A 13,098-nucleotide genomic window follows, 5' to 3' on the forward strand; every position below is an offset into this window, starting at 1 on the left:
ACGAAAAACAGGGAAGGTCTTGGAATATTTAAGGTTTATTTGATCAAGTCAGATCAGATAGTGAAAATTTGAAACACTTAGTTCTTGTTTGATCAAGTCAGGTCAGTAACGAAATTAAAGGCAGCGAAAATCATGAAATATTAAAAGTTTATTTGATAAAATCGTGTCTGGGCATGTCGGATCAAGTCAGACAGCCAAAATGCTGAAATACTTAAGATTTAGTTGATCAAGTCAGATACGGTCGGTAACGAAACTAAAAACGGCGAAAGTCTTGAACTAGTTAGGGTTTATTTGATTAAGTCAAGTCAGATCAGAGTAGATCAGGGCACATCAAGTGGGACAGCGAAATCAAGTCAGGTCAGTTTAATGAACAAAATTGAAGACACAAAAATCTTGAAAAATTTAGGATCTGGTTGACCAAGTCAGGTCAGGTCAGGTCAGATCAAGTCAAATCAGGACAAACCAGATGAGTTAGCGGAAATCCTGAAATACTTATAATTTAGCTGATCAAGTCAGATATCGAATCAGGTCAGATCAATTGACATAGCGGAACTAAAGATGGCCAAGTCCTGAAATATTTATCAAGTCAGGTCTGATCAGATCAGACAAATTTAGTGGACCAAATCAGGTTAAGTTAGATCAGATCCTGATGCTGAAATACCTATGATCAGGTCAGGCAGTTAGTGGACTTAACGAAACTGAAGACACAAAAAATTTTGAAAAAATTAGAGTTTGGTTTATCAAGTCAGGTCAGGTCAGATCAGCGCAGGTTAGTTAGCGAAAAGCCTGAAGGTATAAGTTGATCAGGTTAGATCAGGTCGGATCAGGTCAGACAGCGAAAACCTTGAAATACTTGGGGTTTAGTTGATCAAGGCCGGTCAGGTTAGATCAAATCATGACAGAGCAGGTGATCAAGTCAGATTTGTCTAGTAAGCATAAGGAAATTTAAGACATCGCAAATCTTGAAAAATTTAGGGTCTGGTTGATCAAGTCAGATTAGGTCAGTGGCGTAGCGAAACTAAAATCATAAAATGTTAGAATATAGTCGGTCAGGTTAGATAAAGTCAATTCAAGACAGATCAACTCTTAATATTTCACGATTTTCGCTGTCTGTTTCGCTGTTCCACTTGATTTGTCCTGATCTATCCAGACTTGGCCTGATGCGATTGATCTGATTTGATCAGGCAAACCCTAAATATTTCATAATTTTCTTTGCCTTCAATTCCGTTGTGTTCACTGAACTGACCTGACTTGATTCAATAAACCTCAAGTATTGCATTGTCTGACCTGATCTGTCCTGATCAATTAAATTAAACTTACGAATTTATAAAAATTAAATGAACGGTTTGAAATAATTAATAGAAATAACACGGTAAAGTCGTGACAAATTTGTTTAATATTTCTAATGTGCCATCATCAAGTCCTTTATAGGCAAATCATCTGTTGATCCAAAATTTCAAAGAAGTTAACTTTGTAGTTCAATATATAGTTCGCATTTTTTTTTTATAATATCGGGTTAAAAATATACGTAAATTATCAAATTATAGGTAAATAAAAATGTCGCACTATACATTTTAACATTTCCAGTCAAGAACATTTATAAACCAGGTCATTAATTTATTTGAAAGAATAAAATAACATACATCTGTGGTTTATGAATTCGCCTTCAGATAAAAAAATATTATTACTCTGTCAGGTACTAGTTTTAGCTTTGATGTCACACTATCAAACGTCTAATATTACACACTCAATTTCTAGTGAGCAATCCTGGATTTCAATACACATACCTTATGAATCATCCAAAGCTATTACCTGAGAGCCGAAACTATTGACACTAGTTGTGACTTTGAAGTCAGAGAATAAACAGACGTGACAATTGAATTCCGTATGTAACACAAGGACTATATTGGCATGGCCTGAGAGCAATGGATGCTGGTGGTTTTACTATCCGATGTTATTAACAAAATTATTAAATATTTTGTAGTCAATCACGATCATTGACATTTAATTAAAAAAAAAGAAAGAAAACGAAAATACCTCCACATACAGTTAATCATTGTTACAGCAAAATTAAATTTAGAATGACCTTGACTTACTGACAGCACTAAAATCTTCTGTGTTTCCGAACAAAAATCCATATTTAAAAACAAGAAAAAAGTTTCGGGTGATATCTAGCGGCGAGCATCCAACAACTCGTCTGGGTAAATTCAGCCAGAACCAAGACTGTCAACGCGAGGTTTCTTCCACGACGCGCCACCTATCAACCAATAGACCAAACAACATACTACGTTTACATCACCCCGTCTCTCCAATCGATACCACCTGAAAAAAGACATATTTCCGCGCCGTTTGAAAAGACATCATTCACATCATAAATATATCTAGTGGGAATTTTATTAAATGATCTGTGTGTCACAGTTGATGAATTATGAACTTAATCATCCGCGATCTAAAATTATCCACCGATCTTTACAATCAACATCGCTTTTAATAGAATTGATATCCAACAGACACCAACTAAGATAAACACCTCATAATGTTACGATCCCATTAACGTTTATTCGAACATTCCTGCCATTCGAACTACAACAAAAATAATCATCGATCTTCCCTAATCCACATCTGCATTCTGTCAATTTTATAGCGCCTTTAATCCTATTTGTTGCATACAATTATCATTAATCTTCCCATAGTAAACAGCGCCCGTTTTAATGAAAAGCACACTTTATTTTTCCCGGTCACACTCATCGATCCGCTCGAGCTACAAATTTAGACCCCATTTCCAAAAAACGAGACAACTTAAATTAAATATATCTGTTCAGTTCTGACGTGCTTCCGAACCTTTAAAGCAGTGGCCGGGTTATTTTGAGAATGATAGACATTCATATTTAACTAATTCGATCCAAGGTAAGATCAATTCTCATCACCTAATCATCACTTGGGGTAGGTCAGTAGCCACCTGTCGACCCAGTTTTGCGTAAGTGCATTCAACTTATTAATATAAATAAACTTTCTACTCGAACATGGTGGTTATTTTTAGCGAATAAATAAGTTCCGAGGATCGTAGTCTTTTGCTTGTAAATAAGCAATAATAAGCTGAGGGAATGAATTAGCGTAAATAATTCAACTTTATTGACTGTCAACTACGACAAACGTTTTAACTTCATGTCGGTTATCTGACTGGTGACTGTTAATTACGTAGCAGCTTTGTACAATTACCACGTGTAACAATAGCAGATATAACTTGAAATTTGCTTAGTAATGCGCGTAAAAGCGTAAACAGAAACTAATTAAAGGTAAGTGGAAACGTGAAATGTCTATTAATACAATAGATACATTTGGGCGTTATTGGAGATAATAGTTGTACTTGATAATTCATGTTTCCTCAATTGTGGCTTTAACTTTAGAGAATTTTCGTTGAAGTTTGGGCTGCAAATTTAATATTGTGTTTCATCAAGTTGCCATTCTTCTAGACGCTATAGACACACTATAAATATTGAATTACAACCGAACACCACACAGTTTGCGATAAATTCGATCAGAATGATATTTGATGAAAGTGCGTAGGGTTTCTATTTGAAAAATATCGATGACAACTCATCCGTTATAAAATTTTAAAGTTGATTCAAGAATACAGTTCGTGTAAGGTCTAAATCGACCTGTTCGTGCGTTTTTCCTAAACTTCATTTCTGAACATTCTGTGGAATTTATTCCAGACCTTACGGGCATACTGAATACGGGAGCAGATACTTGTATGTGCACCTAAGGAGAAAACTAAAGATATATATTTTAAATATTGAAGGCAGGCTTGTGGGATGCAAATCAAAAATGGATGCCTTATGAAACTTTAAGGGTTGATTCTGACGGTTCGATTTTGGGAGTAAAGTAAAGGGATGAAGCTTGCATAAATTGGTAAGAATTAGTGGGAAATATTTCGCACAGAAATATAGAAAATTGTTTTTTTTTTAAATAATTGATAAATTTAGGGAATATTTTTTAAGCAAAATAGAATATACCGGGTGTCTTAATAGAGAATTTTAGCGGTCCTTTGTGTTCTGTTTTTGAAGAATTTGAAAGAATTTTGAGTCCTCCTTAATTTTAACGAAACTTGAAAGAAATGAATTTAAAGCATCTTGAACGCTCAGAGCTATTTTTGAAAAAAATTATAGAAGCTTTGGGGCTCCTGACGTTTTGTTTTTTGACGAAATTGAAGAAATTTTGGGAGCTCTTGGTACTTAGTTTTCAAGAACTTGAAAAAATGTTGGTGACTTTGGTATTGTACATTTTTTTTAAGAATTTGAAAAAATCTTAGAGGTTCTAGTTTTTGAAAGAATTTGAAATAATTTTGGGCCCCCCTTGTGTTTCATTTGTAAAAGAACTTGGAAGAATCTTCTGCACCATTAGTATTTATTTTTAACAGAATTTGACAGAATCTTGATGATTCAGTGTTCTCTTTTTGAAAAAAGTTGAAATCTTGGGCAATTTTGGTGTTCTGATTTTTGAAGAATTTGAAAGAATTTTGGGGCCGTTGTGTTCCCAGTATTGTTTCTGAAAAAATTTGAAAAAATTTTGGAGGATCTAGGTGTTCTATTCATGGAACATTTTGAAACAATCTTGGGCTCTTGGTATTCTATTTCTTAAAGAATTTGAAAGAATATTGGGAGCTCTGGTCCTTTATTTAAAAAAAAAAATTGAAGGAATCTTGGTGGCTCCTTGTGTTCGTTTTTTGAAGCATTTTAAAGACTGTCGGGGACCTGATTTTTTAAAGAATTTGAAATGAACCTGAAAGAATCTTTCAAGTACAAAGTATTCCGTTTTAGAAAAAAATTGCAAAAATCTGGAAGGATCTGGCTTTTGAAAGAATTTGAAATAATTTTTAGCCCCCCTAGTGTTACGTTTGTAAAAGAACTGGGAAGATTCTTCTGCAGCGTTAGTGTTTATTTTTAACAGAATTTGAAAGAATCTTGAGTTTTCAGTATTCTATTTTTGAAAAAAATTTAAAAATCTTGGGGAATTCTGGTAATTTGTTTTTTGAAGGATTTGAAAGAATCTTGGGGGTCGTTGGTGTTCCTTTTTTTTTTAAGAATTAGAAAAATCTTGGAGGCCATTAATGTCTTGTTTTAAAATCAACCTAATAGGAATCCTGAAAGTTCCCAGTATTTCGTTTTTCAAAAAATTTGAAAAAATCTTGGAGAATCCTGGTATTTTGTGTGTTGAAGAATTTGAAAAAGTCTTTGGAGCACCAGTGTTTGATCTTTAAGAATTTGAAGCAATCCTTACAGTCCTTGATGTTCTTTTTATGAAAGGATTTTAAAGAATCTTGGTGACTCTGGTGTTCTGCATTTTTTTTTAAGAATTTGAAAAGAATCTTGGAGGTTTTGGTTTTTGAAAGAAATTGAAATAATTTTGAACCTCCCTAATGTTAAATTTGTAAAAGAACTTGGAAGAATCTTCTGGACCGTTAGTGTTTATTTTTAACACAATTTGAAAGAGTCTTGAGTACTCAGTGTTCTGTTTAGGATAAAAATTGAAAAATCTTAGGGAATTCCGGTGTTCTTTTTTTTAAGAATTAGAAAAAATCTTGGAGGCCATTAATGTCTTGTTTTAAAATGAACTTAGTAGTAATCCTGAACGTTTCCAGTATTCAGTTTTTCAAAAAAATTTAAATTTTTTTTGGAAAATTCAGGTGTTTTGTTCATGGACGATTTTGAAAGGATTTTGGCGCTCTTGGTATTCTATTTTTTAAAGAATTTGAAAGAATCTTGGGAGCTCTGGTGTTTATTTTGGAAAAAAAATTGAAGAAATCTAGTAGGCTCCTAGTGTTGGTTTTTTGGAGAATTTTAAAAGACTGTTGCGGACTTGATTTTTTAAAGAATTTGAAATGAACCTGAAAGAATCTTTAAAGTACAGAGTGTTCTGTTTTAGAAAAAAATTGCAAAAATCTTGGAGGATCCGGGTATTTTGTCATTTACAGAATTTGAAGAAGTTTTTGGGGTACCTGTATTGGGTCTTTAAGAATTTGAAGCAATCCTGGAAGTCCTTGATGTCCTTTTTTGAAACGATTTTAAAGGATTTTAGAGGTTTTAGTATTTTGTTTTTGAAAGAATTTCAAAGCATTTTAGGGGTCTCTGGTGTTCTATTTTTGAAAAAATCTTCAGGTTTCAATGTTATTCTACTTTTTAAAGGTGTTTCGTTTTAGAATGAATTGGAAATAATCTTGAAAGCTCCCAGTATTCTGTTGTTGAAAAAAATTGTAGAAGTTTTTGGGCTCCTGGCGTTTTGATTTTCTGTTTTTTGACGAATTTGAAAAAATGTTGGGAGCTCCTGGTACTTAGTTTCCAAGAATTTGAAAGAATCTTGGCGACTCTGTTGTTCTACATTTTTTTTAAGAATTTGAAAAGAATCTTGGAAGTTCTGGTTTTTCAAAGAATTTGAAATAATTTTGGGCTCCCTAGTGTTGCATTTGTAAAAGAACTTGGAAGAATCTTCTGGACCGTTAGTGTTTATTTTGAACAGAATTTGAAAAAATCTTGAGGACTCAGTGTTCTGTTTTTGAACAAAATTGAAAAAATCTTGAGAAATTCTGGTGTTTTATTTTTTGAAGAATTTGAAAGAATCTTGGGGCCCGTTGATGTTCCTTCTTTTTTAAAGAATTACAAAAAAATCTTGGAGGTCATTAATATCTTGTTTTAAAATGAAGTTAATAGGAATCCTGAAAGTTCCCAGTACATATTAAGTTTTTGAAAAAATTCGAAAAAATCTTGGAGGAGCCAGGTGTTTTGTTCATGGAAGATTTTGAAAGAATGTTGGGGCTCTTGGTATTCTATTTCTTACAGAATTTGAAATAATCTTGGTAGCTCTGGTGTTTAATTTTGGAAAAAATTTGCAAAAATCTTGGAGGATCTTGGTATTTGTCTTTTGAAGAATTTGAAAGAGTTTTTGCGGCATGGGTATTTGGTTTTTAAGAATTTGAAGTAATCTTGGGAATCCTTGATGTTCTTTTTTTGAAAGGATTTTAAAGAAATTTGGCGGTCTTGGTATGTCGTTTTTGACAGAATTTGAAAGGATTTTGGGGGTCTCTGGTGTTCTATTTTTAAAAAAATCTTAGGGTCCCCCTATTGTTCTATTTTTTAAAGAATTTGAGTAAATCTTAGGGCCTTTCGTGTCTCGTTTTAGAATGAATTAGAAAGAATCTTGAAAGCTCCCAGTATTCTTTTAGAGAAAAATTGTAGAAGTTTTAGGGCTCCTGGCGTTTTGTTTTTCTGTTTTTTTGACGAATTTGAAAAAATGTTGGGAGATCCTGGTACTTAGTTTCCAAGAATTTGAAAGAATCTTGGTGACTCTGATGTTCTACATTTTTTTTAAGAATTTGAAAAGAATCTCGGAGGTTCTGGTTTTTCAAAGAATTTGAAATAATTTTGGGCCCCCTAGTGTTGCATTTGTAAAAGAACTTGGAAGAATCTTCTGGACCATTAGTGGTTGATTTGAACAGAATTTGAAAAAATCTTGGGGACTCAAAGTGTTCTGTTTTTGAAGAATTTGAAAAATCGTGGAGGATCCAGGTGTTTTGTTCATGGAAGATTTTGAAAGAATTTTGGCGCCCTTGGTATTCTATTTCCTAAAGAATCTGAAAGAATATTGGAAGTTCTGCTGCTTTATTTTGGAAAAAATTTCAGAAATCTTGGAGGCTCCGGGTGTATGTCTTTTGAAGAATTTTAAAGAATGTTGGGATCTGATTTTTTAAAGAATTTGAAAGAACCTTGGAGGTCGTTGGTGTTTTGTATTAAAATGAACCTGAAATAATCTTTCAAGTAGGTACCCAGTTTTCTGTTTTAGAAAAAAATTGCAAAAATCGTGGAGGAGACTGGTATTTTGTGTTTTGAAGAATTTGAAAAAGTCTTTGGGGCACCGGTATTTGGTTTTTAAGAATTTGAAGCAATCTTGGGAATCCTTGATGTTCTTTTTTTGAAAGGATTTTAAAGAATTTTGGAGATCTTGGTATTTTGTTTTTGAAAGAATTTCAAAATATTTTGGGGGCCTCTGGTGTTCTATTTTTGAAAACATCTTAGGGTCCCCCTGTTGTTCTATTTTTTAAAGTGTTTCGTTTTAGAATTAATTGGAAAGAATCTTAAAAGTTCCAAATATTCTGTTTTTGAAAAAAATTGTAGAAGTTTTGGGAAACCTGGCGTTTTGTTTTTTGACAAATTTGAAAAAATGTTGGGAGCTCCTGGTACTTAGTTTCCAAGAATTTGAAAGAATCTTGGTGACTGGTGTTCTACTTTTTTTTTTTAATTTGTAAAGATTCTTGGAAGTTCTGGTTTTTAAAAGAATTTGAAATCATTTTGGGCCCCCGTAATGTTACATTTGTAAAAGAACTTCGAAGAATCTTCTGGAGCCTTAGTGTTTATTTTTAACATAATTTGAAACAATCTTGAATACTCAGTGTTCTGTTTTTGAAAAAAAATTGAAAAATCTTGAGGAATTTTGGTGTTTTGTTTTTTTGAAGAATTTGAAAAAATCTTGGAGGCAATTAATGTCTTGTTTTAAAATAAACTTAATAGGAATCCTGAAAGTTTCCAGTATTCTGTTTTTTGAAAAAATCTTGGAAAATCCAGGTGTTTTATTCATGGAAGATTTTGAAAGAATCTTGACGTTCTCAGTATTCTATTTCTTAAAGAATTAAAAAGAATATTGGGAGCTCTGGTGTTTTATTTTGGAAAACAATTCAAGAAATCTTGGAGGCTCCTGGTGTTCGTTGTTTGAAGAATTTTAAATAATGTTGGGGACTTGACTTTTTAAAGAATTTGAAATGAACCTGAAAGAATCTTTAAAATGTGCAGTATTCTGTTTGAGAAAAAATTGCAAAAATCTTGGAGGATTCTGGTACTTACTTTGTCTTTTACAGAATTTCATAAGGTCTTTGGGACAGCGGTATTTGGTCTTGAGAATTTGAAACAATCTTGGGAGTCGTTAATGTTCTTTTTTTGAACGGATTTTAAAGAATCTTGAGAGTCTTGGTGTTTTGTTTTTGAAAAAATTTCAAAATATTTTGGGAGCCTCTGATGTTCTATTTTTGAAAACATCTTAGGGTCCCTCTGTTGTTCTGTTTTTTAAAGAATTTGAATGAGTCTTAGGGGCCTTTCGTGTTTCGTTTTAGAATGAACTGGAAAGAATCTTAAAAGCTCCAAATATTCTGTTTTTGAAAAAAATTGTAGAAGTTTTGTGGCTCTTGGCGCTTTGTTTTTTGACAAATTTGAAAAAATGTTCGGAGCTCCTGGTACTTGGTTTCCAAGAATTTGAAAAGACTCTTGGAGGTTCTGGTTTTTAAAAGAATTTGAAATCATTTTGGGCCCCCGTAATGTTACATTTGTAAAAGAACTTGGAAGAATCTTCTGGAGCCTTAGTGTTTATTTTTAACAGAATTTGAAACAATCTTGAATACTCACTGTTCTGTTTTTGAAAAAAAATTGAAAAATCTTGAGGAATTTTGGTGTTTTGTTTTTTTTGAAGAATTTGAAAAAATCTTGGAGGCAATTACTGTCTTGTTTTAAAATAAACTTAATAGGAATCCTGAAAGTTCCCAGTATTCTGTTTTTGAAAAAATTTGAAAAAATCTTGGAAAATCCAGGTGTTTTATTCATGGAAGATTTTAAAAGAATCTTGACACTCTCAGTATTCTATTTCTTAAAGAATTAAAAAGAATATTGGGAGCTCTGGTGTTTTATTTTTGAAATCCTGGACGTTCCTGGTGTTCGTTATTTGAAGAATTTTAAAGAATGTTGGGGACCTGATTTTTTAAAGAATTTGACATGAACCAGAAAGAATCTTTAAAATGTGCAGTATTCTGTTTGAGAAAAAAATTGCAAAAATCTTGGAGGATCTTCTTTTTTTGAAAGGATTTTAAAGAATCTTGGGGGTCTTGGTGTTTTGCTTTTGAAAAAATTTCAAAATATTTTTGGGGCCTCTGGTGTTCTATTTTTGAAAACATCTCAGGGTCCCCCTGTTGTTCTATTTTTTAAAGAATTTGAATGAGTCTTAGGGGCCGTCGTATTTCGCTTTAGAATGAAATGGAAAGAATCTTGAAGGTTCTGGTTTTTGAAAGAATTTGAAATAATTTTGGGAATCTTTAAAGTACCCAATTTTCGGTTTTAGAAAAAAATTGCAAAAATCTTAGAGAATCCTGGTATTGTGTGTGTTGAAGAATTTGAAAAAGTATTTGGTCTTTAAGAATTTGAAGCAATCTTGGGACTCCTTGATGTTCTTTTTTGAAAGGATTTTAAAGAATCTTGGGGTCTTGGTGTTTTGTTTTTGGAACAATTTCAAAGCATTTTGGGGGCCTCTGGTGTTCTATTTTTGAAAGAATCTTAGGGTCCAATGTTGTTCTAATTTTAAAGAATTTGTAAGAATCTGGGGGCCGTTCGTGTTTTCTTTTAGAATAAATTTGAAAAAATCCTCCAAAAATTTTAAAATATCTTGGAGGAAACCACTAATAAAAAAATAATAATATAATAATCCATTTTTCGGGGACCTTAAAAAAATTATGCATTCTAATGGAATTCGCTGGGCTAGAATTTACAAAAAAGCACGATAACATAACATAACATTTTAAAAAATATTCATATTTAAAAAATCGCAGTTTCACCATTTCAAAAGATGGAGATCTAGAATTTTGTAGAACATTTTTTTGTCATTTTGTCTTAAGACGCACACGAATCGGTCAACAAATGTCATATAAAAAAAAAAATTATTAAATTGAAAATATAGAGTGTCTCATTATAATAATCCAAAAAACGAACAATTTGCAAACGCTTTATTTTTTTAAAGTTTGATAAGACAAGGTGACTAACAAGTTTTATGTAAAAGCTTACATTAATATGTCGAATACTATTATTAATCAAAAATCTTTTACCTATATAATTTTTGTTTTTTGTATCAGATAAATTAAATTTTATGTCAGTTTCTCTCTTAAAAAAGTGGAAAATTGCAAAAATTATGAATTTTGGATAATAGAAAGTACTTAACAAAAAAGAAAGAAAATAAAAAGCAGACCAAAAATACAGGGTCCTTCTCGAAACGCTTCCCTCACCGCTTCTAGACTTGTCTGAAGCACCCATTCGCGACTTCCGCTTCCAGGTTCTTCTTCGGCCGCCGTCACCGACAATGACTCATCGTACATACTGGAACCCACAGGCGTCGTACCGAGGCGGCGTATGGGGTTATTTCGTAACAATATCTATTATTACTAGTGATACTAAAGATTTAAACAAACTAAAAGAACTATGGAAATCCATATTTCATATAAATTCGGTATTGAATTTACCACCTAACTGCCCTTGCGCTATAAACGAATGAAGATATTTAACACAAAACAAAAGAAATCGCAAGTGTTTTAAAGCAATTGAACGACACAACACTTTAACGAACGAAGGTTACGTGAAAAAGGAAACGTTGACATGTTGCCAAGAAATGTTTTCTCTAACTTCCGCACTCCGCTAGTTATCATCAGTTCTAGAATTACAGATTATACGTTGTCTTCGTTTCTAGTTTCTTCTCTTATCTAACAGCTTTGTTTGGATATTTTTTATCATTCGGAAAAGATTTGTTTGTTCAGAATTGTCTCTTATAAATGAAAAACTTATATTAGGGTTTTAAAATTTAAAACTTTTGGTTTACACAAATCGCCCCCATTTAAAATTTGCCCAACATTTAGGTATGAGTTAGGGGTTTTAATATAAAACAAAACCCAGATCCGAGTAATTGTTGAATATTAAAATTTCACAACACACCGAACTCGCGCTGATTTATTCTAGTGCGAAGTTTATTTGTATCAAATCATTTCGCGTGTAAACCAAACGTATAAAAATAAATTCAATCTCCCAGAAACATACATAAATAAGAACTCCCGCGCGAAACGCTCATTTTACTTAATCCACCAAGCAATCACCTTTTGTCATTTCCAACATCCCAATTATTCGCCGGATTAAGCCATAAAGTCCACAACAAAAAGAAACGACGCAGTATTTAGCTCTCACGTGGAATAAAAGCGTGCTTATTGTGCTTGTAAACCCGATGGAAGTATAAAAAACGCCGTGATTAAAGAAACAATCTGACGCTTCGGTGCTAAGCAAAAAAGCTAATGGCGAACAAACGACACAGACTTAATTAGAACTCTTGATATGAGATCGGGATTCGGGCCATTGATCACACGTTTGTTACATTTAGGGCGAAATCTGCTCCTTGCTCACGTCTTGGAGACGCTTCGAGGTCTGGATAGCTTTGTTTCATCAAACAAATCCTTTATTCGGGCTTTGTTGTGGTTACACCTACGCACCACGGTACCGACAGGCTTGGAATCTCGGCTTGGATAAAAAAATAATGGGGAGAGATCTCACATGTGCCATTAGGGTGTCACTGAGGGGAAAATCAGATTTTACGTCGATTTGAAAAGGTTCAGTTTTAGCGATGATAAAGCGTTTTGGAAGGATTTGATTTCTGGGACGATTCTCATCGATTTTCGTTTTTTTATATATTTTTTTGGTTTATTTTTTTTATACTTCATTTATGATTACATTATAGTTTAGTTAAGTACTTACGACCTTCAGAATTATTGCATTTGCATTCATATTTTTTCGATATCGAAAATTGAAAAAACCCAAAACTGAAACGTCGAAAAATTGATAAATCGAGAAATCGAAAAGTCGAAAAATCAAAAATTTAAAAAATGGAAAATCCGAAAAATCAAAAACCTAATAAATTCCAAAAATTGAAAAATCTAGACATTAAATTCTCTTCAAATTAAAAAGAAATCGAGAGTTTGGGGAGTTAAGAAACCAAAAAATCGATTAATCGAGACGAGAAATTAAGAAGTCGAAAAATTGAATAATTATAAAACTGAAGTGGCGAAAAATTGGGAAATCTAAAAATTGAAAAAACAAAAAATAGAAAAATCGTTATAAATTGAATAACTGAAAATTCTGAAAAAGAAGTTAAATCGTGAAATTGAAAAAATGGAAAATCGCAAAATTTTAAACCGAAAAATCGAAAATTAAAAAAATCGAAAAACTGAATAATCGGACACGTGAAAAATCGAAACCTTGA

The sequence above is a fragment of the Zophobas morio genome, unplaced genomic scaffold (genome assembly GCF_036711695.1).
Source record: "Zophobas morio isolate AGI-343-1 ecotype UQ-CSIRO unplaced genomic scaffold, CSIRO_AGI_Zmor_V1 ptg000031l, whole genome shotgun sequence".
Classification (NCBI taxonomy): Eukaryota; Metazoa; Arthropoda; class Insecta; order Coleoptera; family Tenebrionidae; genus Zophobas; species Zophobas morio.